The sequence below is a fragment of the Phoenix dactylifera genome, chromosome 3 (assembly GCF_051530095.1).
Source record: "Phoenix dactylifera cultivar Ajwa chromosome 3, Ajwa_hap1_PhDact_Kaust_v1.1, whole genome shotgun sequence".
NCBI lineage: Eukaryota > Viridiplantae > Streptophyta > Magnoliopsida > Arecales > Arecaceae > Phoenix > Phoenix dactylifera.
The window spans coordinates 29,151,796-29,175,447 of record NC_143192.1 but is presented as its reverse complement, the minus strand read 5'-3'; the positions used below and the strand labels follow the sequence as shown (position 1 = coordinate 29,175,447).

The window sequence follows — 23,652 nt, the reverse complement described above, 5'->3', positions numbered from 1 at the left end:
TCATATTAAAAATCAATTTATGGCGCCATGCATGGATATGTGACAAGTGGATTTCAAGATCCGAATAGTTTCAGATCAAACCCATTTAATTTAATTAAATCCTAACAATTAGAATGATTCAATTACCATGGGTTGAACCTAATCCAATTAGGTCAATCCCTAATTAAGCACAAATTTAATCTAATTTAATTTGGTCAACCTAAGTCCTCTTGATTCAGACCTAATCCAATCAGGTCAAAAACCCTGATTGAGCCCAGAATTGAATCTAATTCAATTTGGCTCATCCTTAGTCTAATTACTCAATCCAATTGAGTTCATTAGCAATCTAATTACTAATTAATCCTCCGATAATTACTTTAATTATTTTATAAGATAATTTGCCAATCGAATTGATCAAATTACCCCTGAATGATTCTTAATCATTCATCAGCCTTCTTGATCAATCAGGAATCTTCTATGCGTGTGACCTCATAGGTTCGAACCTAAGCCGGTAGTATAGGAACGACTTCCTACACTAATCGATGTGACCATCTAGCAATGGTACCCGACGTCCGAATAGGCCGAATATATGCGAAGCAAATATTCTGGAACCCTGAACTATGGTTACTGTATAATTCAATCCCTTTGACTCTTAATGCCAGGATGACTTAGAGCTCACTGTCAACCCTATAATTAGTACATCCATTATGTGATTAACTTTAGATATCCCGTGACTCCTCACTGAGATTACCCTGGCCAAGGTTTTGCTAAATTAGTCACAAGACATTATCTCCTGTTTGCAGGAGGGGTCAATTCCATCTTGACTCACAACTGACTACGCAAGTACTTGACTGCACCCAGTGACCTTCCGTCACTGAATTAGAAATTCAGGTAGTCCGGTACCAAAGTACAGTGAGTTGCTTGCTAGTCACAGGTTGCGGTCTCAGGTCAGAGGGCCAAACTTATACCCATATCCACTCGGAACATCTCTCGACAGTAGAGCATTCCGGAATTGGTCACGTTCAGTGAAATGTACTCCTACACTTCACCTGTATGGCATACCAGTGTCTCCACACTCCTTGGTTAAGAGGACAACCAACGTATATGTCACACAACGACCTAATCTCGATAATGTTGTCGTCCTAGTAACAACATATCATTTGGTCGCGAACAAGTTTAAGGACTCAAAGATAAATCCTCCTTTATCATAACATAAGTCCTAAGGACTTCATCATATAAGAGTTCATTTGAAGATGAAATGATGAATAATGCCAAATAATACTTTATTAATTTGTCAATTTATTTACAATATTCAATCATCAATATGCTGACGATTGACATTTAGGATACAATTCCCAACAACTCCCACTTAGCCTAAAGCCAATCGGCACAGTATCTAATACCCATCTTCGACTTGTGTTCATTGAACTCTTTGATGCCGAGGACTTTGGTAAATGGGTCAGCCAGATTTTTTTTTGTGTCAATCTTCTGAAGATCAATATCACCTCATTCTATAATCTCTCGAACCAGGTGATAACGTCGCAGAATATGCTTGGTCCGCTGATGTGCTTTAGGTTCCTTTGCCTGAGCTATGGCTCCAGTGTTATCACAAAATATAGGAACTGGACCATCAATGGAAGGTGCCACTCCCAGCTCGGTGATGAACTTGCGCAACCATACGGCTTCCTTGGCTGCATCAGATGCTGCAATGTATTCTGCTTCACATGTAGAATCTGCCACTGTATGCTGCTTGGAACTCTTCCAGCAGATGGCCCCACCCTTAAGAGTGAAGATATATCACGACACGCTCTTGCTATCATCTTGATCTGACTGAAAACTTGAATCGGTATATCCCTCAAGTTTTAAGTCAGAATCACCGTAGACAAGCCACTGATCTTTAGTATTTCTGAAATACTTAAGGATGGATTTGACAACCTTCCAGTGGTTGCTACCTGGATCAGACTGGTATCTACTCACTACTCCTAGTGAGTATGCCACATCTGGTCTAGTACAGGTCATGACATACGTTATAGATCCCACTGCCGAAGCATATGGAATTCTATCCATACTCTCTCTTTCTTGAGAGGTTGTCGGACAATCCCTTTTAGAGAGGTTAATTCCATGGCCCATTGGAAGATAGCCTTTTTTGGAATTAATCATACTAAACCTTTTCAGTATAGTATCAATGTATGTGGATTGGGATAATCCAAGCAATCTTCTAGATCTATCTCTATAGATCTTCATCCCTAGGATGTAAGATGCTTCTCCCAAATTCTTCATGGCAAATTGAGATGATAGCCAAACCTTTATTCCTTGTAATGCAGGAATGTCATTTCCGATTAAAAGAATGTCATCCACATACAAAACAAGAAATATAATAACTGAACCATTTGCCCATTTATAAATGCAAGGTTCCTCTTCATTCTTAATGAAGCCATATGATTTGATCACCTTATCAAATCGTATGTTCCAACTCCATGAAGCTTGCTTTAATCCATAAATGGATTTTTGAAGCTTGCACACCTTAGACTCATCTGCAGATATAAAACCTTCAGGTTGCATCATATACACCTCTTCTTCTAAATCTCCATTTAGAAAAGCGGTTTTAACATCCATCTGCCAGATCTCATAATCTAAGTGTGCTGCTATCACAAGCATAATCCGAATGGATTTGAGCATTGCCACAGGAGAAAACGTCTCGTCATAGTCAATACCATAACGTTGACGATATCCCTTGGCAACCAGACGGGCTTTATAGGTCTCTACTTTTCCGTCTGCGCCCCGTTTTCTTTTGAAAATCCACTTACACCCTATGGGTTTAATCCCTTCGGGTGGGTCAACTAATGTCCATACATCATTGACCTTCATGGATTCCATTTCGGATTGCATGGCTCCAAGCCATGCATCAGAGTCATGCCTCTGCATAGCATCCATATAGGTGATCGGATCCTCATTGTTTTCATCAAGTTCGACAGGATCCCCGTCCTGGACCAAGAAACCGTAGTATCTGTCCGGCTGACGTGGTACTCTACCTGATCGCCTTAATGGTGCATCTAAGATGGGTTCTGGATCTGATCTAATCAAATCTGACTCAACTAGTTCAGTAGATGGTGTCGGATCTTCTACATGTTGAACTTCCCTAAGCTCAACATTAGAGCTTTTAGTTCCTTCACTAAGGAATTCTTTCTCTAAGAAAACAGCTCTATTGCTTACGAATAACTTTTGTTCTTCAGCAAAGTAGAAGTAATATCCTTTAGTTTCTTTAGGATAACCAACAAAGAAATATTTGTCAGACTTGGGTTCAAGTTTGTCTATCTTCAAACGTTTGACATATGCTGGACACCCCCAAACCCTAAGGTGAGACAGCATTGGCTTACGTCCAGTCCACATCTCATGTGGTGTTTTATTTACAGACTTACATGGAACCTTATTTAGAATGTAGCAGGCTGACTCAAGTGCATATCCCCAAAAGGATATGGGCAGACTCGCAAACCCCATCATGGATCGAACCATGTCTAACAGAGTTCGATTTCTTCTTTCTGATACACCGTTATACTGTGGTGTACCAGGAGGAGTCCATTGGGAGAGAATCCCATTCTCTCCTAAATATGTCAAAAATTCATTGGAAAGGTATTCGCCTCCTCGATCTGATCGAAGAGTTTTAATACTCTTTCCAGTTTGTTTTTCTACTTCATTACGATACAATTTGAACATTTCAAATGCTTCAGATTTATGTCTCATTAAATAGACATAACCATACCTAGAAAGGTCGTCTGTAAATGTAATGAAATATGAATACCCACCTCTAGCATCTGTGCTTATTGGCCCACATACATCAGAATGTACAAGGGTCAATAAATCACTGGCTCGTTCACCTTTTCCGGTAAAAGGTGATTTGGTCATCTTACCAAGAAGACATGACTCACAGGTTGTCAATGATTCACAATCATTAACATTGAGGATTCCCTCTTTACTTAACCTGTTCATCCTGTTCTTGTTAATATGACCTAGCCTATGATGCCAAAGGTAGACATCCGTGACATTATCTATTCTAGGACGCTTACTTGACGTGTACATTACATTAACAGGTTGTGATAACAAGTAGATGCCATTGCTCAATTGTCCTTTCATTACAGTAACACCATTCATAATGATATCACAAGAATATTTCTTTATTGAAATTTCATAACCGTTCATGGCCAAAAGGCCTACGGAAATTACATTCAATAAGAATGCAGGACAATAGTGACAATCACTCAAGACAACTACATGAGAATTGAAAACAAGTTTGAGATTTCCTAAAGCTAGAACTGGAACAGATCTTCCATCTCCAACATTCAGGAATCTCTCGCTGTTTTCAAATCTCTCATTGACCTGAAGTCCTTGCAATGAATTGCATATATTAAACGGACTTCCAGTATCTAATACCCAGGTTGAATTATCACATATAGAGAAATTACAAGGTGTTATCATATAAATACCTTGATCAGCAACTGATTGCCCTTTTCTCTTGCTTAGCCTGTTCGGATCAAGTGAGGTAAGGTACTGAGGACAATTCCTCTTCCAATGCCCCTGCTTCTTACAATAGAAGCATTCTGCCTGACTTTGGTCATCCTTAATCCTTTTGGTCTGACTATGCTGAGTTTTCAGCTTTCTATACCAATTATTGAAGTTGGGACTAGTCAACTTGTCATTATCCAATAATGAGCGAAGTGACAAACTTGTGGCCATTTCTACATAAAAGAAAATTTGGCTATTAGTATATGAATTGACTAAACATAGTAGACTTGGACTTTAGTCTAAAGATACTCCCACTATTTTATACAAATTGGTAGCCTCTACCTCCAATTCGAAAAATTACTCCTAATTCTTTAGTGGGCACTAGAACCCAATAGATCGCATATAGGCCCGAGTGTGGCTCGGCTAACCCATATACACCTATTGGTAGGTTCTAAACCAGTTGCTTCACCAAGCAACTTCTAGTGATAATTTTGCCCTAGGTTCTTCGGCAGGCGTGTGGCGCCTCCACCGAATACCCTAGTCAGGTCCAACCATTAAATGATAGGGTTAAGTCTAATCAACTAATAGACGACCAAGCCCGAGTGTGGCTCGGCTCACCTGACCGCCTATTGAAGGTACACTTAACTCATCATATATTGAATGACAATTCCAATGCTTGATAAGTACCAGGCGTGTCGCGCCTCCAATAATTATCAAAACATTGGACCCATTATCACCCAACTTAATGGGAGGCTATGACCTAGTTATCCCCATAACCATTTCATTTTAAGGACCTAATAATTTTAGAGGATTTCATAATTAGGATAGATGAGAAGATCTGGTTAGTCTAATTTCTCCCACTGACTTCACCAAATCAGATTAGACTCAAACCGGTTAAGGAGACACCTAAATCAGTCAAACTGATTTTCCTTATAGGCATGGGCTAACTCGAATCATTAAGTGATCCAATCAAAATGTGATTGACCATGTCGGCCAGGTAAGTGAGATCGGTGGAAGGGATATGCCATTAACTCGGCAAAGACGAATCAGTGCGAGTAGCTCCCAATTAAAAACCACTGGTCAAAACTGCCAAACTTACCTTAGACACCGACTGGTTAATCAATTTCGATTTGATTACTCAAATGACTCGGGCTACACCTCTGAGCCTAAATCAAGTTCCATCTTGGTCTAATCAAAGACATGGACTTGATCTATCTACAACTATTGTAAATTGATCTAGAATTTTCTTGACCTAATCTAGTTACTACTTAATTAGATTTGATCAATTAATTCTATTTGTCCATGTATGATTCTAACCTTAGGTCTAACCCAATCCTAGGAACTTGATTCAAGCTAACCCATATGCCCAAAGAATCATGCAATGTCAATTAATTGAGTTACAATTCTATTTCATAACACTTAATTCTCAATTAAGTTTAGACTTATGAAAGTTTTGATCATTGCATATTTCTTTTTAATTACATATTAATTACAATCTTTCAGTTCTTAAAACATATTTTCAGATCTGAGTTTTTGTAATTAATCACATGTAATCAGATTAAATTCATGTTTAAGTCATTATATTTAATGTTCATGCATCACATATACATAACAACATGAAATAATACAAACAACATACATCTTATGTATTTGTTTTTTCACTTTTATTTTCAGATCTGATTTGTTCATTAAAATCAGAGATCATATGAATCATAAATTTTATTTAGATCTAATCTAAACAATATTATGATTTCAGATTTATTTATGTTACAAATCTTAACACAAACATGCATCATATGCATTCAAAATTTCAGATCTAGTTAATCATGCATAATCAGCAATTAAATCAATCATAAAAAATACTTTAGATCTAATCTAAGCATGCTCATGATTTCAGATTTAATTACAAGAATTAAAACATAAAAGTTTAAACATGAACCTGGCTCTGATACCACTGAAAGTGAATCCTAGGTTCTTCGGTGTTAAGCATGCGGATTTTTTTTTTTTTTTTTTAAAACCATGGCTGAACCTGATCGGGTTGCCTACGTACCCCTTCATAAGGGGGATCAAGCCATACGTAGTTCTTTTTAAGTTTTAAAACGCAGCGGAAAAATCGAATCAAACAATTTAATTCATGCATGCTTACAAGATCAAATCTAGAAATCAGCACCTTAAGAACACATAGGATTATGCCGGAATCGTTTAAACAATTATGCTAAAACTTTCATGCATGATTAACTATCAGATCTGAAACTTAAGAACTCTATTCCGATTAATCTCCGAATATCCATTGAATGGATTCTGGAGATATCTCCGTGAGGAGCCCCAAAAGAGGGTAAAACCTTGGGGAATCAGACCTAAATCTTGACACCATAATAAAAGATTAATGTAGGATTAATACCTTTTATGATGGATGAAACTTGTGGATCTGATCCTCGACTTCGCAGCCACGCACACGAATGGCCTCTACGAGAAGTCCACGCGAAGTTCCTGAAGAGATCCAATCCTGCGGAAGTGCTAGCTTGCGCAGAATTTCTTGAGGCTGAAATTTGATCTTCCAAACACTATCAACTTTTGATCCGTCTTCTTGGAAGAACTTGAAGGAAAGGTTTAAAGGGATTGAAGAGGACTTAGATATGATCTAAAGACTCTTATCAGGGACCCCTAACACTAATGGCGCGATGGACTTAGAGGAGGAAGAAGTCAGCTAGATTGAATGCAGAATTTTTCCATGCATGAACTAGGGTTCCTCTCTTTTCTTTTTCCTTTTTTCTTCTTCTTTTTCTCTCTTTTTTCCTTGAATTCGACCACCAGATGATGGAGGTCCTTTTAATATTGCTCTCCTACCTAACTTCATGCCAACCATCCCATATTTGTGGAGGATTTTGTGGGGTTTTGAATTTTGAATTCAAAATTCAAGTTCATGTGCCATTACATGATGAAGCTTGATCTAATCTAAACCATTCATCATGTTGCCACTTTCCTCTTTTAATTTCGAAATTCCCATGCCCCTAATCAGATTAGAGGGTCACGTGGTGATTTTGTGGTGATTAAATTCGAAATTCAACCTTAATTAGAAGTGAGATAAAGATAAGGATGGCATATGTCATGAAGAGAGAGAATTTGATCTTATCCAATTCTTTTCATGAATTTATCTCTCCATTTCGACCCATCTAATGATGAAAGAGGTCCCTGATGTTGCCAAGTGTCCCATGGCACCATTAAATAAATTAAATTAATTTTTAATCATATTAAAAATCAATTTATGGCGCCATGCATGGATATGTGACAAGTGGATTTCAAGATCCGAATAGTTTTAGATCAAACCCATTTAATTTAATTAAATCCTAACAATTAGAATGATTCAATTACCATGGGTTGAACCTAATCCAATTAGATCAATCTCTAATTAAGCACAAATTTAATCTAATTTAATTTGGTCAACCTAAGTCCTCTTGATTCAGACCTAATCCAATCAGGTCAAAAACCCTGATTGAGCCCAGAATTGAATCTAATTCAATTTGGCTCATCCTTAGTCTAATTACTCAATCCAATTGAGTTCATTAGCAATCTAATTACTAATTAATCCTCCGATAATTACTTTAATTATTTTATAAAATAATTTGCCAATCGAATTGACCAAATTACCCCTGAATGATTCTTAATCATTCATCAGCCTTCTTGATCAATCAGGAATCTTCTATGCGTGTGACCTCATAGGTTCGAACCTAAGCCGGTAGTATAGGAACGACTTCCTACACTAATCGATGTGACCATCTAGCAATGGTACCCGACGTCCGAATAGGCCGAATATATGCGAAGCAAATATTCTGGAACCCTGAACTATGGTTACTGTATAATTCAATCCCTTTGACTCTTAATGCCAGGATGACTTAGAGCTCACTGTCAACCCTATAATTAGTACATCCATTATGTGATTAACTTTAGATATCCCGTGACTCCTCACTGAGATTACCCTGGCCAAGGTTTTGCTAAATTAGTCACAAGACATTATCTCCTGTTTGCAGGAGGGGTCAATTCCATCTTGACTCACAACTGACTACGCAAGTACTTGACTGCACCCAGTGACCTTCCGTCACTGAATTAGAAATTCAGGTAGTCCGGTACCAAAGTACAGTGAGTTGCTTGCTAGTAACAGGTTGCGGTCTCAGGTCAGAGGGCCAAACTTATACCCATATCCACTCGGAACATCTCTCGACAGTAGAGCATTCCGGAATTGGTCACGTTCAGTGAAATGTACTCCTACACTTCACCTGTATGGCATACCAGTGTCTCCACACTCCTTGGTTAAGAGGACAACCAACGTATATGTCACACAACGACCTAATCTCGATAATGTTGTCGTCCTAGTAACAACATATCATTTGGTCGCGAACAAGTTTAAGGACTCAAAGATAAATCCTCCTTTATCATAACATAAGTCCTAAGGACTTCATCATATAAGAGTTCATTTGAAGATGAAATGATGAATAATGCCAAATAATACTTTATTAATTTGTCAATTTATTTACAATATTCAATCATCAATATGCTGACGATTGACATTTAGGATACAATTCCCAACAGCGGTCACCTTCCTCATGGAGCAGAACAGATTGAGAGGAGGAGCCACATCCTCGAGAGGAGGAGACACATCCTCGAGAGGAGGAGTTACATCCTCGAGGAGACCTTAGCTGTTTTTGTGTTGACATGTATTGTTTTGCTTTACTTATTGTATTCTCAAATGTATTTACATACAAATCAATACAATGAGTAGCCATATTTTCTGCAATTCTATGCCATTTGATCTATGATTGATTGTGTGTTCTGATTACCTCCTTTTTGATACGATGACAAAAAGGGGGAGAAATATTTAATAGATATGTAAATGGAATCAACATAAAAGGAATCAAAATGAAAATTAAAACATAATTTGTTCTTAGTGGATTTGGTACCTCGAGGCTCATTATCTCTCTGTTGGGGCTCCTAATGGAGTAATCTCCAGAATCTATTCAAGGGATATTCGGAGATTAGTTGAATCCAACTCAAGAACAAATTGACAGATTTTCCCTCTAAAAACCAAAAATTCAGTTCAAAAATTCAATGCATTAAAAGGAAATTCAGAGAATCAAAACAAAGTAGAATGCATATGTTGAGGGGGAGAATCTGAATTTTTAAGAAAGCTAAATCATTAATTATATATATAAGCCAAACAATTGATTGCATAATATGAAGGCTTATATAATTCCAAATGAAAGGGGGAGCTTTAACTCCAAAATTTATTGCTTCACACCTTTCAAGCTTGGATATATTAAATTACCAGACATTTGAATTCATTTATGGATTTTATTTCCTTGTTTATTGAGCAATTCACTTTACATATACTCAAAGTTTTGTCATCATCAAAAAGGGAGAGATTGTGGAGTGATTGATTAAAACCCCTATTTGATTTTGATGAGCTCAAAGCATTTGAGTATATCTTATGTTTACTAATGAATTCAATTAAGTGTTTCAGTGAAAATCGTGTCTAAGTGTTTCTAGACTTGGTTCAAGATATTTTGGATAAGGTATGAAGTCAGTTTGAACCAAAGTCTGAGACTTGAATCGACTCCAGGATATTACGAGTCGACTCCAAGCGTATCAGAATCACTGGCACGGGCTCGAGTCAACTCCAGACCAGTACGAGTCGACTCCGACTGAGAACAGATAGACGAACAGAAAGCATCAACTCAAAACCTGTCAGCGAGTCGACTCCTGAAGTGCGCGAGTCGACTCCGATGCTTACCGAGTCGACTCCGGAGTAATATGAGTCGACTCCAAGAAGCTACAGACAGAAAAGTCAGAGAGCATTTTTTTTCGACCCTGAGATTCGAGTCGACTCCTGTGGAACGCGAGTCGACTCCGATGGTTGGCAGGTCGACTCCAAAGAAAGTGAGAGTCGACTCTCAGTGGAACACAAGGCAAAAGTCAGAGAACCATTTTCGGACTCTGAGATTCGAGTCGACTCCCGCAATACGCGAGTCGACTCCAAGACAGCGCGACCCAAAAAGACAGAAGATCAATTTGTTGTCTCTGAGAGCCGAGTCGACTCCCAGACAGCTCGAGTCGACTCCAAGGCAGCGGTACACCAAAAAGGCAGAAGACTAAGTTTCGGAAACTGAGAGCCGAGTCGACTCCGGGGGAGTTCGAGTCGACTCCAAGACTGGACGAGCCAAAAGACAGAAGATCGGGAGTTCGGGCTCTGAGCGCCGAGTCGACTCCCAGGACTGTCGAGTCGACTCGAGCGGACCAAATTGAAAAGTTGATCTACGGATTTCATGGGAGGAGCCGACTCCAAAAATGCCAAGTCAGCTCCAGAAGTTGGCGAGTCGACTCCGGGTCAAGACGAGTCGACTCCCAGTCGAAGAAGCTACTTTAATTCAAATCCGGAACAGTTGCCAAGTCGACTCCAGAAAAGCATGAGTCGACTCCCGCTACAGCCGAGTCGACTCCTGATCGCACGAGTCGACTCCGACCCCAACGGACACATTGTCAGGTTGTGCAGAGTGTGCAGAACGGGCAGAAAAAGGTGTCTAACGGCTAATTTCCGTGGGGGATGGCTTAAATAGCCACAGAGGACTGTAGCAAGGCAGAAAACTACCATTCCATTCAAAGAGATCAAGCATTTATTCTCTGCAAACTTGCTTTCAACGAAAAAGAAGAAAGCGCCATTAACTCCATCCAACAACCTCTTCCCAGCATTGAAAGAAGTCTCCTCCTGCATTCAAGTCGATCAGACGTTCCAGAGGAGACTCAAAGTTCAAGAAGCCTTATTCTACTCCAACGCAAAAGTGTTTGAGGGCTCTTAACTTCTCTCTAGTTTATATTGTAGCAAATCTGCTTTTTAAGAAGCTCAGTTTTTCTGTTTGTTTCTTATTCTTTCCATATTGTCTTTGCTTGATTCAATCGGGGGATTGAATCAAGGGTGTAGAGGTTGGTTGGTGAGCCGAGTGTAAAACCAACGTGTAAGGGTTCGATTGTGATCCCGGGAAAACAATCGGGGTTAGTTCTAGTCGGTGAGCCTGGGAAAACCGACCGAGTTCGTCGTGAGCTCGTAAAACAACAAGTTTGGTTGTGAGCTTGGAAAACAACCGGCTGTAATCCAAGGGGTTATAGTGAATTCCCAAGTGAGACTTGGGGAGTGGACGTAGGAGCAAGGGTTAGCTCCGAACCACTATAAACATCGTGTTTGTGATTGCTTGTCTCTCTTTCTCTCATTCTCATTTCACTCACAGCACATAGCAACTAATTAATCACCTTGCAAAAGTATTAATTAGTCATCTACAAAAGTTTTAATTGTAAAATTATTTTAAAATCCAATTCACCCCCCCCTCTTGGGTTGTCTATCTGGGCAACAATGGGTCTGCCACGTTGTCCGCGGAGTCTACTCTCTGCACCTCGACATACTTCTTCTCAACATAGTCGTGTATGAGGTGGAAGCGCCGCTCTATGTGCTTGGACTTCTGATGAGACCTTGGCTCCTTAGCAAGAGCTATGGCGCCACTATTATCGTAGTAGAGTGTTATGGCATCTGATGTCATCACGTCCAACTCTGCAATGAATTTCTTGAACCAGAAGCCTTCTTTAGCAGCTTCAGAGGCGGCGATGTATTCAGCTTCCATAGTAGAATCAGCAATGATCGGTTGTTTAGAACTTTTCCAATTCACCGTACCACCATTGCACAAGAACACATATCCACATGTTGACTTCCTATCATCGACATCAGTCATGAAGTCTGAATCTATGTACCCTTCTACCTTTCACTCTGATGATCCTCCAAAGACCAAGAATAAATCTTTAGTTCTTCTCAAGTACTTAAGAATATTCTTCACAGTTGTTCAGTGTTCTTCATCTGGATTCGACTGATATCTGCTTGTGACACTCACTGCAAGGGCTATATCAGGTCGTGTACATAGCATGGCATACATGAGGCTCCCTATTGCTGATGCATAGGGGATCTTACTCATGCGTTGAATCTCTTCAGATGTGTTGGGGCACATCTTCTTGGAGAGATGAATTCCATGCCTTAAGGGTAAGAGACCCCTTTTAGAGTTTTCCATGCTGAACCTTTTCAGCACTTCCTCTATGTACATCTTCTGTGATAGGCCAAGCATCCTTTTAGATCTATCTCTATAGACCTTTATTCCCAAAATATAGGATGCTTCCCCAAGGTCTTTCATGGAGAACTCTTTTGACAACCAGACCATGACCGAGGTTAGCATGGGAATATCATTCCCTATCAGAAGGATGTCGTCCATGTACAGTACAAGAAATACGACAGCACTCCCACTAATCGTTTTGTAAACATACAGTTCCTCTTCATTTTTGATGAAATCAAACATTTTGATTGCGTCATCGAAACGAGTGTTCCAACTCCGAGATGCTTGCTTTAGTCCATAGATGAACCTTTGCAGCTTGCAGACCTTGGGATCTCCATCACTGGAAGTGAAACCCAAAGGTTGTTCCATATAGATATTTTCATCAAGATATCCATTCAGGAAAGCAGTTTTCACATCCATCTGTCAGATTTCATAATCATGAAATGCTGCAATGGCAAGCAATGTTCGGATGGATTTTAGCATGGCTACAGGTAAAAAGGTCTCCTGATAGTCAATGCCTTTGCGTTGACTATACCCTTTCGCCACTAGCCTTGCTTTATAGGTCTCTACCTTTCCATCCGAACCTATCTTTCTTTTGTAGATCCATTTGCATCCAATAGGTACAATACCTTCTGGTGGATCTACTAAGGTCCAGACTTGGTTGGAATGCATGGAGTCTAACTCTGACTTTATAGCTTTCAACCATTTCTCGGAATCGATATCAAATATCGTCTCGTCGTAGGTTTTGGGATCCTGTATGTGATCCCTATCTCCCACTAGGAACATTTCCTCGGTATCCTCTTCTAGTATACCTAAGTATCTATTGGGAGGATGGGAGACCCTACTAGATCTGCAAGGTGGTTGAGGGACATCGTGTACTGGCTCTGTATGAATGGGTTCGATAGAATCCATGACTCGTTGCTTTTAAGAGATTTTCTCTTCAAGCTCAATTTTCCTCCCACTGCCTCTATCAAGGATAAACTAGTTTTCCAAAAAGATGGCATGACGGCTCACAAACACATTGTGATCCTCTGAGACGTAAAAATTGTATCCTAATGACTCTTTAGGATATCCTATAAAACGAGCACTTATGGTCAAAGCCTCTAGTTTGTCCGCCTGTAGTCTTTTGACGTGGGCCGGACATCCCCAAATCTTGAGATGATCAAGACTTGGTTTCTTACCATGCCATATCTCATACGGTGTGGTAGGAGTGGATTTAGAGAAAACTCTATTCAGTAGATATACTGCGGTAAGTAAGGCATCTTTCCAAAGAAACATCGGTAGATCAGTGAAGCTCATCATGGACCGGACCATATCTAATAGAGTCCGATTTCTCCTCTCTGACACCCCGTTGAGTTGAGATGTACCCGGAGGAGTCCATTGTGAGACTATGCCATTGTCCTTGAGATAGTCCCGAAATTCCCCACTAAGGTATTCTCCTCCTCGATCTGATCGAAGAGCCTTAAGGGATTTTTCAGTTTGTTTTTCTACTTCATTTCTGAACTCTTTCAACTTTTCAAAAGATTCAGATTTGTGTCTCATAAGATACACATACCCATACCGTGAATAATCATCGGTAAAGGTAATGAAGTACGAATAACGTTCCCTGGCTTGCACATCGATTGGGCCACACACATCTGTGTGTACTAGGGTAAGTATTTCAGTGGTCCTCTCCCCATGTCCTACAAAGGGCAATCTAGCCATTTTTTCTTGAAGACAGAACTCGCAAACTGAATATGACTCAGAAGTCAATGAGCCGAGAAGCCCATCTTTATCCATTTTGTTTATTCTGTCTTCTCCAATATGCCCAAGTCTGAGGTGCCACAAATATTTTTGGTTTATCTCATCCCTGGATCTCTTGGATCCTTTGGCACTCACTTCTTGCTCAGACACATTTACAGATAAATCCATATGTAAATGATAGAGACTGTCAATCATAAAACCACGTGCAACTATTTTATTTCTGAAATAAATAGAACAACAGTCTTTGTCAAATGTAAAAATATGACCTTTCTGTGCTAGACAAGAAACAGAAATCAAATTTCTGCTAGCAGCAGGTACATAATAGCAGTCTCTAAGTAATAAACTAAAACCAGACGGTAGTCGCAGATGGTAGGTGCCCACAGCCACAGCAGCAAATTTTGCCCCGTTGCCAACCCGAAGGATTACCGCACCTTCCGCCAGCCTTCTACTTTCCTTTAGACCCTGCATGGTAGTGCATAAATGGGTACTAGAACTAGAATCTATAACCCAACTAGAAGTAGAAGAAACCGTTAGATTAGTTTCAATTATGAGCAAGTCTATACCTTCTGAAGGTGTGTCAGCCTTCTTGTTCTTCAGGCTCTCGAGGTATGAAGGACAGTTCCTCTTCCAGTGGCCGTCGACATTGCAGTTGAAACATTTTTCTTTTGAACTTCCTTCTTTGGCATCTTGTCTTTCTTCTGCTTCTTTACAGGCTTCTTTTTCTTCCAAGTAGACTTTTTCTTGGAACCAGAAGTTAGCTCAGCAGCAAGAACATTGCCCCTTGAACCTTTCAAGGCTCCTTCAGCAGTTACCAACATGTTTAACAGTTCAGTCTTAGTGCATTCAATCTTATTCATGTGGTAGTTTACTATAAACTGTCCAAATGAATCTGGTAGGGATTGAAGGATCAGATCTACTTGCAATTCCTTGTGCATGTTCATACCGAGCTTCTCAAGCTCCTCCAGGTCCTTGATCATAGTCAGACCGTGATCATGGACAGACTGCCCCTCGCGCATCTTTGTTTTGAAGAGCCTCTTGGACATTTCAAAACGAGCTGTGCGACTCTGCTCACCATACAACTCTTGCAGGTGTGCCAGTATGTCCCTAGCAGTCTTCATATTCTCATGCTGGCATTGGAGTTCATTGGACATGGATGCCATGATATAGCACTTGACCCTAATGTCATGGTCTGTCCACTTTTCATGCGTCGCACGCTGATCAGTAGTCGGACGTGCTGGTAATGTGGGGATGTCATTGTCGAGCACATAGCCTATTTTCTCGCAACTCAGAATAATTTTGAGATTTCTAAGCCAATCTCTGTAATTGGTACCGGTCAATCGGTTGGTTTCAAGAATACGGGTCAAAGGATTTGAGGCTGACATTATGATCTGCAGAGAGTAAAGATTCTAGTTAGACTTTTGTACTTGATCCTAATCTGTTCTAGGGTCTTTTAGAACAAATGTACCTCCCACTATTTTCACGAATTTCTCAAACTCCTCTGGTAGGAAAACGAAAATCCTACACGACTAGGTTTCTAGTGGGTACTGCGGTCCCACCGATTTACATGCCACCTCACCTAACAGTTATTGGTGACACACAAACAGATGAGCGTACAACTCTTGTACAATGCTTCTTAAGCATGTTGCAGTGCTACTTGGTCTCTAAGTCATGAAGACCTCACCTAACAGTTATTGGTCCCATTCCTTAGTTAAGTCAGACCCACCGTATAACCGTAGAAATAAAGTCGTCATTGGGTCCTCACCTAACAGTTATTGGTGCCCAACCCCACCTTTACCCTACAACATCTCATGTCTATAGAGAGGTCCAGCCCCCCGATGCAATTTGCCCATTGTGTCCAGCCGAGACAAATCAACATCAGAAAGATCTTAGCAACTCTACTACGGTGGAAGACCTATGGACTTAATATCGATTAATCAGGTCTTAGTGTTTGCAACCTTGAGCTCTTCATAAGAGGTAATCGATCAATTGGCCAGGTAAGCAGGTGGGAGGCTCCCCTTACTCAGAGAGTAAGGTCCTAATTAAGTAACCACCTTTCATGCTTTTCTAGACACCAATTAGATCAATTAATCTAATATGACTCGCTCATGTTGGTTCACTCTCGACTTGATTGAGGAGGTTTTAATTTAGGTCTCAATTGGGTTTGCTACATCACATGTAAACCTATCTATCCCGCTCTCATTCACATCACATGCAAACGGCACATCGCAAGCAGTTATAATCGCGGCAATAAATAAAGCTAAACTTTAAATAGGTGATGATCATGGATTCTAATTAGGTTATATTACAAGCACATGCACGTCAATCGATCAACTGATCTTCAACTCTTAAATTGGTTCCAAGCCTCCTTGATTCGATCCTTGATCAACTCTTAATCCAATCACTATCAACCGCTCAGATCGCCGTTCATCCCATGTACTGTCTTTGACTTGATCGTTGACGTACATCACATCACAGAAATACAACCAGATATATATAAAATAAAAATATATATTACATCCCGCTTTAGGAGGCACGCAGGCCCCTCAAAACATCAAACAAGATGCATGCAAGCATCTGAAAAATTACATGATATTACAGATCACATCGCAGGTTATTACATTTGATACCAAAAGGGTTTGAATCCTATGATCATCATCGTATGCAACAATTATAATTTTCAGATCTGAAATCTGATTGATTATTTTATGACATGGGTTGCTGATCATGCTAAACATGATTCTAAACTTTGTAATCCCATTAACAATGCAATTAGAATCATCAATTTATCACATAAAAATCAGCATGTAAAAATCAGCACCCTTGAAAAAATCTGCATGCAGAAAAATTTCAGCATGCATAATCTTTCAATTTTCAGATCTTATATGCCTATTTAAAATTAATTCTAATCTTAAACTACGAAGCCTAGGCTCTGATACCACTGTTGGGAACCTGCCCATGCCACAGAAAATTTAAAAAAAAATTCAGATGCAGCGGAAGAGGCATGCGCGGGATCAACCGTTCATCGCATGAACGTTGTTTCAAGACCGTTCTTAAATAGATTAGAATTAAAAACTTTTAAAACAATTGGAAGATTAGATCTTCACCTTGTGCTGGTAGATGATCACCGCAAACTGGAGTTCGTGGTTTTAGGATGAAGGTTCGCTTGAAGCCGCACAAGCGTCCGGCCTCTACGGGTATCCATACGAAGCAGAGGACCAATCCAAATGCTCCAATCTCCCCGGGGTGCTAGCTCCTTGCAGAGATTACTTTGATGGCTGATCACCTCCCTTTCAATCAACCCTTGAATGCTAGAGGGAGGAGGAAGAAGATGAAGGGATCAAGGGAGAAGATCCAAAAGGCTAGATGCAGCCTTTTCTTTCCCTTGCGTTGAATCCCAAACGGAGGAGGAAGAAGGAGACCGCCAAGGGTCTTTTTCTCTTCTTGCTTGCGGCTGATCCAAGAGGAGAGGAGAGGGGCATATGGCACAAGGAGAAGGGCTTTTCAATACCCTAGGTGCTGCCCCCTTCTTCTCCTTAAAAAGGATGTGGAGCTCCTACAAAGTAGGAGCTCCTTGATTGATTTCCAAGAGGGGCGCCGGCCCCTCTTGTCTTGCCGCACCAAAGAAGAGAAAAGGGGAGGGGCGTGAGCCCCTCCCTTTTGTGTTGCCCTAATCCTCATTAAGTAAGGATTGGGAGGCCCTAATGTGGCTAAGCCCTAATCTAATTAGGCTTAGTCCAAGGGTGAACCAATTGGGTTTAATCTAGGTAAGTCCTAATCCAATTAGAACTTAATGAACCATGACTCAATTGAACCCTTCAATCCTAATCTAATTAGGAGTCATCTTGATACATTAGATTAATAATTAATTGGGACTTAAGAAGTTCTAATCCAATTAGGATTTATTCAATTTTAGTCCTAATCCAATTAGGACTCTAATTTGAATCCGAAGTCCTAATCCAATTAGGACTCTAATTTGAATCCGAAGTTCTAATCTAATTAGGATTTCTAGGAATCCTATTCTAAGTAGGAATCCAAAATAAATTCAAAATCCTAATCTAATTAGGATTGTAGGAATCCTACTTCAAGTAGGAATCCCAGTCCTACTCCAAGTAGGACTCCTAGTCCTAATCCAATTAGGACTCTAGGAATCCTACTCTAAGTAGGATTTGTATTTAAGTCCAATAAATTAATCCCATTGTTCCTTCTTCAACTGATTATCAATCGATTTGATTACTTGTGATTCCTAATCACTTTTCAACCATCGGATTGGTCAATACTTCTAGTATGTGCCCATAGGTTCTATTCTGATTGGTAGTGAGATATATTGTGATCTCTATCACAATATCATTAAAAACTTCTTTCAATGGGTTAGAATGATTCCAACTCAACTTATTAGGGTTTATCGATCATCGAGATATTCCCTATGAGTCTCACCATCCACCAGTGACGCCTAGCAGCATGTAGTGGCTACCTAGCAGAATGGAATGATGAGCCTCTAGGTGTAGTTATCGTATGATACAGTCCTACTATCGTGGATCCCTACAGGACGGAGGTCATGGACAACTCGTCAAACCCCATCGTCTGTCATATGTCAAGATTTATTCGACTTAAGCTCGAGAGTGGAAAACTCTTTCTCCACTATACAATCTGCCCCGGCCAAGGTCTTACGAACTCAGTCTTATAAATCACATAGGATCTCTCCTTATCTATCAAGGTCGATAGATTCCTTATAGATGCATACCCTACTCCTACAGTGAACCTACTGCAGCCAATCTACACTGCATGGACCCATATAGTTAGAGACCATGTATATGTGCAGTCAAACTACAATAACCTCACTGTGAGTAGCCGAAGCATTGCAGGTCAAAGGACCAGTCACACTACTGCAACATCAAGCAAGTCACTGACGAGTGGATAGACATCCAAATGACTTCTTATCTTGGTCACGCTCAGTACCTTGTTCTTAACAAGCACCTGCACTATTACTTCAGTGTCGCCACACTGTGGACTCGAGTCTCGTCCATCCATAAGAAAAGCAATGTGTGCACTGATCGGATCGATCACCGTCCTCATGATGATCCATTGATCAGGAGCATTCAGAAATTAATCACCAATGATGCATGGCTCAAATTCTTAACTCTTAAGAATATGCATCATCTAAAGATTTGATCATTGCAATACTTGAACAAATAAGGAGCATCATAATAATAATTTCTTACTTCACGCAAGAAATTATTCTTATTATTCGATCTCCAATGCTCCGGCATCCGGTTAGTGACAAGAAAGTTTACAATATCAGCATACCATGGCATAGTAGAAAGTGCAAACAATTGCTCTTCAGGGAACGAGTCCTTGATGGGCAACTGTGGCACCGAATCATTAAAAATTAGCCGTGATAAATGGTCAGCAACCACATTCTCTACTCTCTTTTTATCTTTGATAGTGATGTCAAATTCTTGGAGTAAAAGAATCCATCGTATTAAGCGTGGTTTAGCCTCTTTCTTATCCAGTAAATATTTTAGCGCTGCATGATCCGTAAAGATAACAATAGGAGCACCAAGGATATAAGAGCGAAATTTGTCTAATGCAAATACTACTGCAAGCAATTCCTTTTCGGTGGTGGTGTAATTCATTTGAGCATCATTTAAAGTTTTGCTTGCATAGTAAATGACATATGGCTTATTATCCTTGCGTTGTCCTAGGACAGCTCCTATCGCATAGTCACTAGCATCGCACATGATCTCAAAAGGTAATGACCAATCGGGTGGTCGCACGATGGGTGCAGTGCTAAGCATAGACTTCAACTTTTCGAATGCCTCTTGACAGGTTTCAGTCCAATTGAACGGTGTATCAAGAGATAGGAGGTTACATAATGGTCGAGCTATGACACTAAAGTCCTTGATGAACCTCCTATAAAATCCAGCATGACCCAAAAATGATCTAACATCTCTAACCGTCTTGGGTGCAGGTAGCTTGGCGATTAAGTCAATCTTAGCTCTATCAACTTCCATGCCCTTCGATGAAACAATATGTCCTAGGACAATTTCCTTTGGCACCATGAAGTGACATTTCTCCCAATTCAGTATCAGGTTCTTTTCTATACACCGAGCTAAGACAGCTTGTAAATGTAGTAAACAATCATCAAAAGAATCGCCAAAAACAGAAAAATCATCCATGAACACTTCCAAAAACTTCTCGATCATGTCTTCAAAAATACTGAGCATGCATCTTTGAAATGTTGCAGGTGCATTACATAACCCGAACGGCATCCGACGGAAAGCGAATGTACCAAAAGGACAAGTGAAAGTAGTCTTCTCTTGATCTTCTGGTGAAATCTCGATTTGGTAGTATCCGGAATAGCCATCGAGAAAACAATAAAAATTATGTCCTGCAACTCTTTCCAAAACTTGGTCTAGGAAGGGTAAGGGAAAGTGATCTTTCCTAGTGACCAAATTCAATTTTCGATAGTCAACACACATGCGCCAACTCGTGGGGACACGAGTCGGGACTAACTCACCCTGCTCATTTTTGACTACCGTCAGACCTGCTTTTTTGGGCACGACTTGAGTAGGACTTACCCACTTGCTATCGGAAATTGGGTAAATAATACCCACGTCAAGCAACTTGAGGACTTCCGCTTTAACCACATCTCTCATCGTAGGATTCAACCTGCGTTGCATTTGCCTTGTGGTTTTGGCATTATCCTCCAAATATATCCGGTGCGTGCAAATTAAAGGGCTAATCCCCTTCAAGTCTGCAATAGACCACCCTAAAGCTCCTCTATGATTCTTTAGAACACCAAGTAATTTTCTTTTTTGGGCATGATCAAGATCAGATGAGATGATTATAGGAAAAGTGTCATCGGATCCAAGAAAGGCATACTTGAGTTCCTTCGGTAAAGGTTTCAACTCGAGCTTAGGTGCTTGTTCATGGGATGGTACTATCTTTGCTCCTCGAGATGGCAAATGTTCAAATTCCTCTATTCTCGGTCTCCACCCATTGACCATCATGACATCCGAGTTATCTAAAATAGGTGGGATCGTATCATCAGCAGTACCTTCAGAACACCAATCTATCAAACCATTGTCGGCCGATTCAGTAAATGTTTCTTTTAACAAATATTCTTCCGCAATGGTTTCAACCCATTCAACTTCTTTACTTTCTTCATGATCACTGGGTTGTTTACCTATACTAAAGACGTTCAGGTCCAAGGTCATATTTCCAAAAGAAAGCTTCATGACACCATTCCTACAATTGATCAATGCATTAGAAGTTGCAAGAAATGGGCGTCCTAAGATGACCGGAATCTGAGATGGTGAATTGGAAGCCGGATGTGTGTCCAGTACGATAAAATCAACAGAAAAATAGAACTTGTCTACTTGGACCAACACATCTTCGATAATCCCTCTAGGGACCTTCACTGACCTGTCAGCTAATTGTAAGGTCACAGTTGTTGGCTTTAACTCACCCAACCCGAGTTGCTCATATACCGTATATGGCAACAAGTTCACACTCGCTCCTAAATCTAGCAATGCTCGCTCAATCCTAAAATTGCCAATGATGCACGAGATAGTTGGGCAACCTGGATCCTTATATTTAGGGAGAATGTTATGCTGTAAAATTGCACTTACATTTTCAGCCAAAAATGCTTTCTTCTTGACATTTAAACGACGCTTGACAGTGCACAAATCTTTTAAAAATTTTGCATAGGAGGGCACTTGTTTGATTGCATCAAGAAGAGGTACATTGATTTTACTTGCTTAAAAAGCTCAAGAATTTCAGAGTTTGGTTCAAGCTTTTGCAAGGGCTTTAATCTTTGTGGAAATGGTGCAGGAAAAGGACATTCAATTTTTTCAGTAGATGTTGGTGCTTCAGTTTCTTCATTATCCTTTTCTTTTGTCTTGGGAGGGTCAGAATCAGGTATGACTTGTGTTTGTTCTGGAACTGGTCGGTCAATAATCTTTCCACTTCGCAAAGTTATTATACTCTTTGCTTGCTCTTTATGCAAAGTTGAAGATGATGCACTACTACCGCCATAGACTTGAGGATTAGGTTGTGGTTGAGCTGGTAGCTTACCTTTCTCTTGAGCACTTAAAACAGTGGTCAGCGTTGTCAGTTGATTTCTTAATTCATCATTGATTTTGGCTTGACCTTGCATGAAAGATTGCAAAGTTTCTTTGAGACTGGATTTTTGAGGGGGTGGGTGTGCATAATGAGGGTGTGGAGGTGGAGGAGTTGGGTTATATACTTGTTGAGGTTGGTCATTCCTCCACTTGAAATTTGGATGGTTCTTCCATCCAGGGTTGTAAGTACCCGAAAAAGGATTATTGAAAGATTTTTGATAGGTATTCATAACATTGGCCTGATCGTGCAAGACTTCCTTGAATGCGGGTATTGTGGGGCAATCAGTGATGAGATGGCCAGGCATCTCGCAAATCCTACAACACTCGCTGTTGTGTTCTACGGTCTTGACGGGTTCAATCCTTCTAAGTTCAATTTCCTCTACCTTCCTAGTAAGGGCTGCCATTTTAGCCTGAATATCATCTTGAGTACTAAGGTTATAAAGGCCCCCATGTCCAATGTTAGTAGGCTTAGGCAAAGGTTTATTCACTCTATCCCCTGTATCCCATAATTGTGCAGTCTCTGCGAGAGAGTCTAAATAGTCCCATGCCTCATCGGGTTGCTTTTCCAAAAATAGACCATTGCACATAGTCTCTATAAATTGTTTTAATTGTGGAGACAATCCCTCGTAAAAGAAACTAATGGTTCTCCATGTTTCAAACCCATGATGAGGACAAGAGAGTAGCAAATCTTTAAATCTCTCCCAGCATTCATAAAATGTTTCATGGTCTTTTTGTTGGAAATTACTAATGTGCCTTTTCAAAAAATTAGTCCTTTGTGCGGAAAAGAACTTTTTTAAGAATTCTCTTTGCATATCATGCCATGTTCCTAACGATCTTGGTCTCAAGGAGTTCAGCCATGTTTTGGCTTTATCCTTCAAGGAAAAAGGAAACAAGGTTAATTTAAGGACATCTTCTGATACATTTGGCACTCTAAATGTGATGCTAATTTCTTCAAAATCCTTAAGGTGAAGATAAGGGTTCTCGGATTCCATTCCATGATACTTTGGCAGCAATTGAATTACTCCTGGTTTGATTTCAAAGTGTCCTACATTTTCAGGAATAATCATGCATGAAGGTTGACTAGTCCTAGTGGGATGTAAGTATTGTCGAAGTGTCATAACTGGGGGTCTACCTTCATTACCATGGTGACTTCCTACATCATCATCAGC

The 23,652-nt window shown here is 40.1% G+C and overlaps 1 pseudogene; it reads left to right on the top strand.

Moving 5' to 3' along the window:
• The first annotated feature begins 23,140 nt into the window (after positions 1 to 23,140).
• LOC149768022 (small nucleolar RNA R71) lies at positions 23,141 to 23,238 on the top strand (annotated as a pseudogene).
• The last annotated feature ends 414 nt before the right edge of the window (positions 23,239 to 23,652 follow it).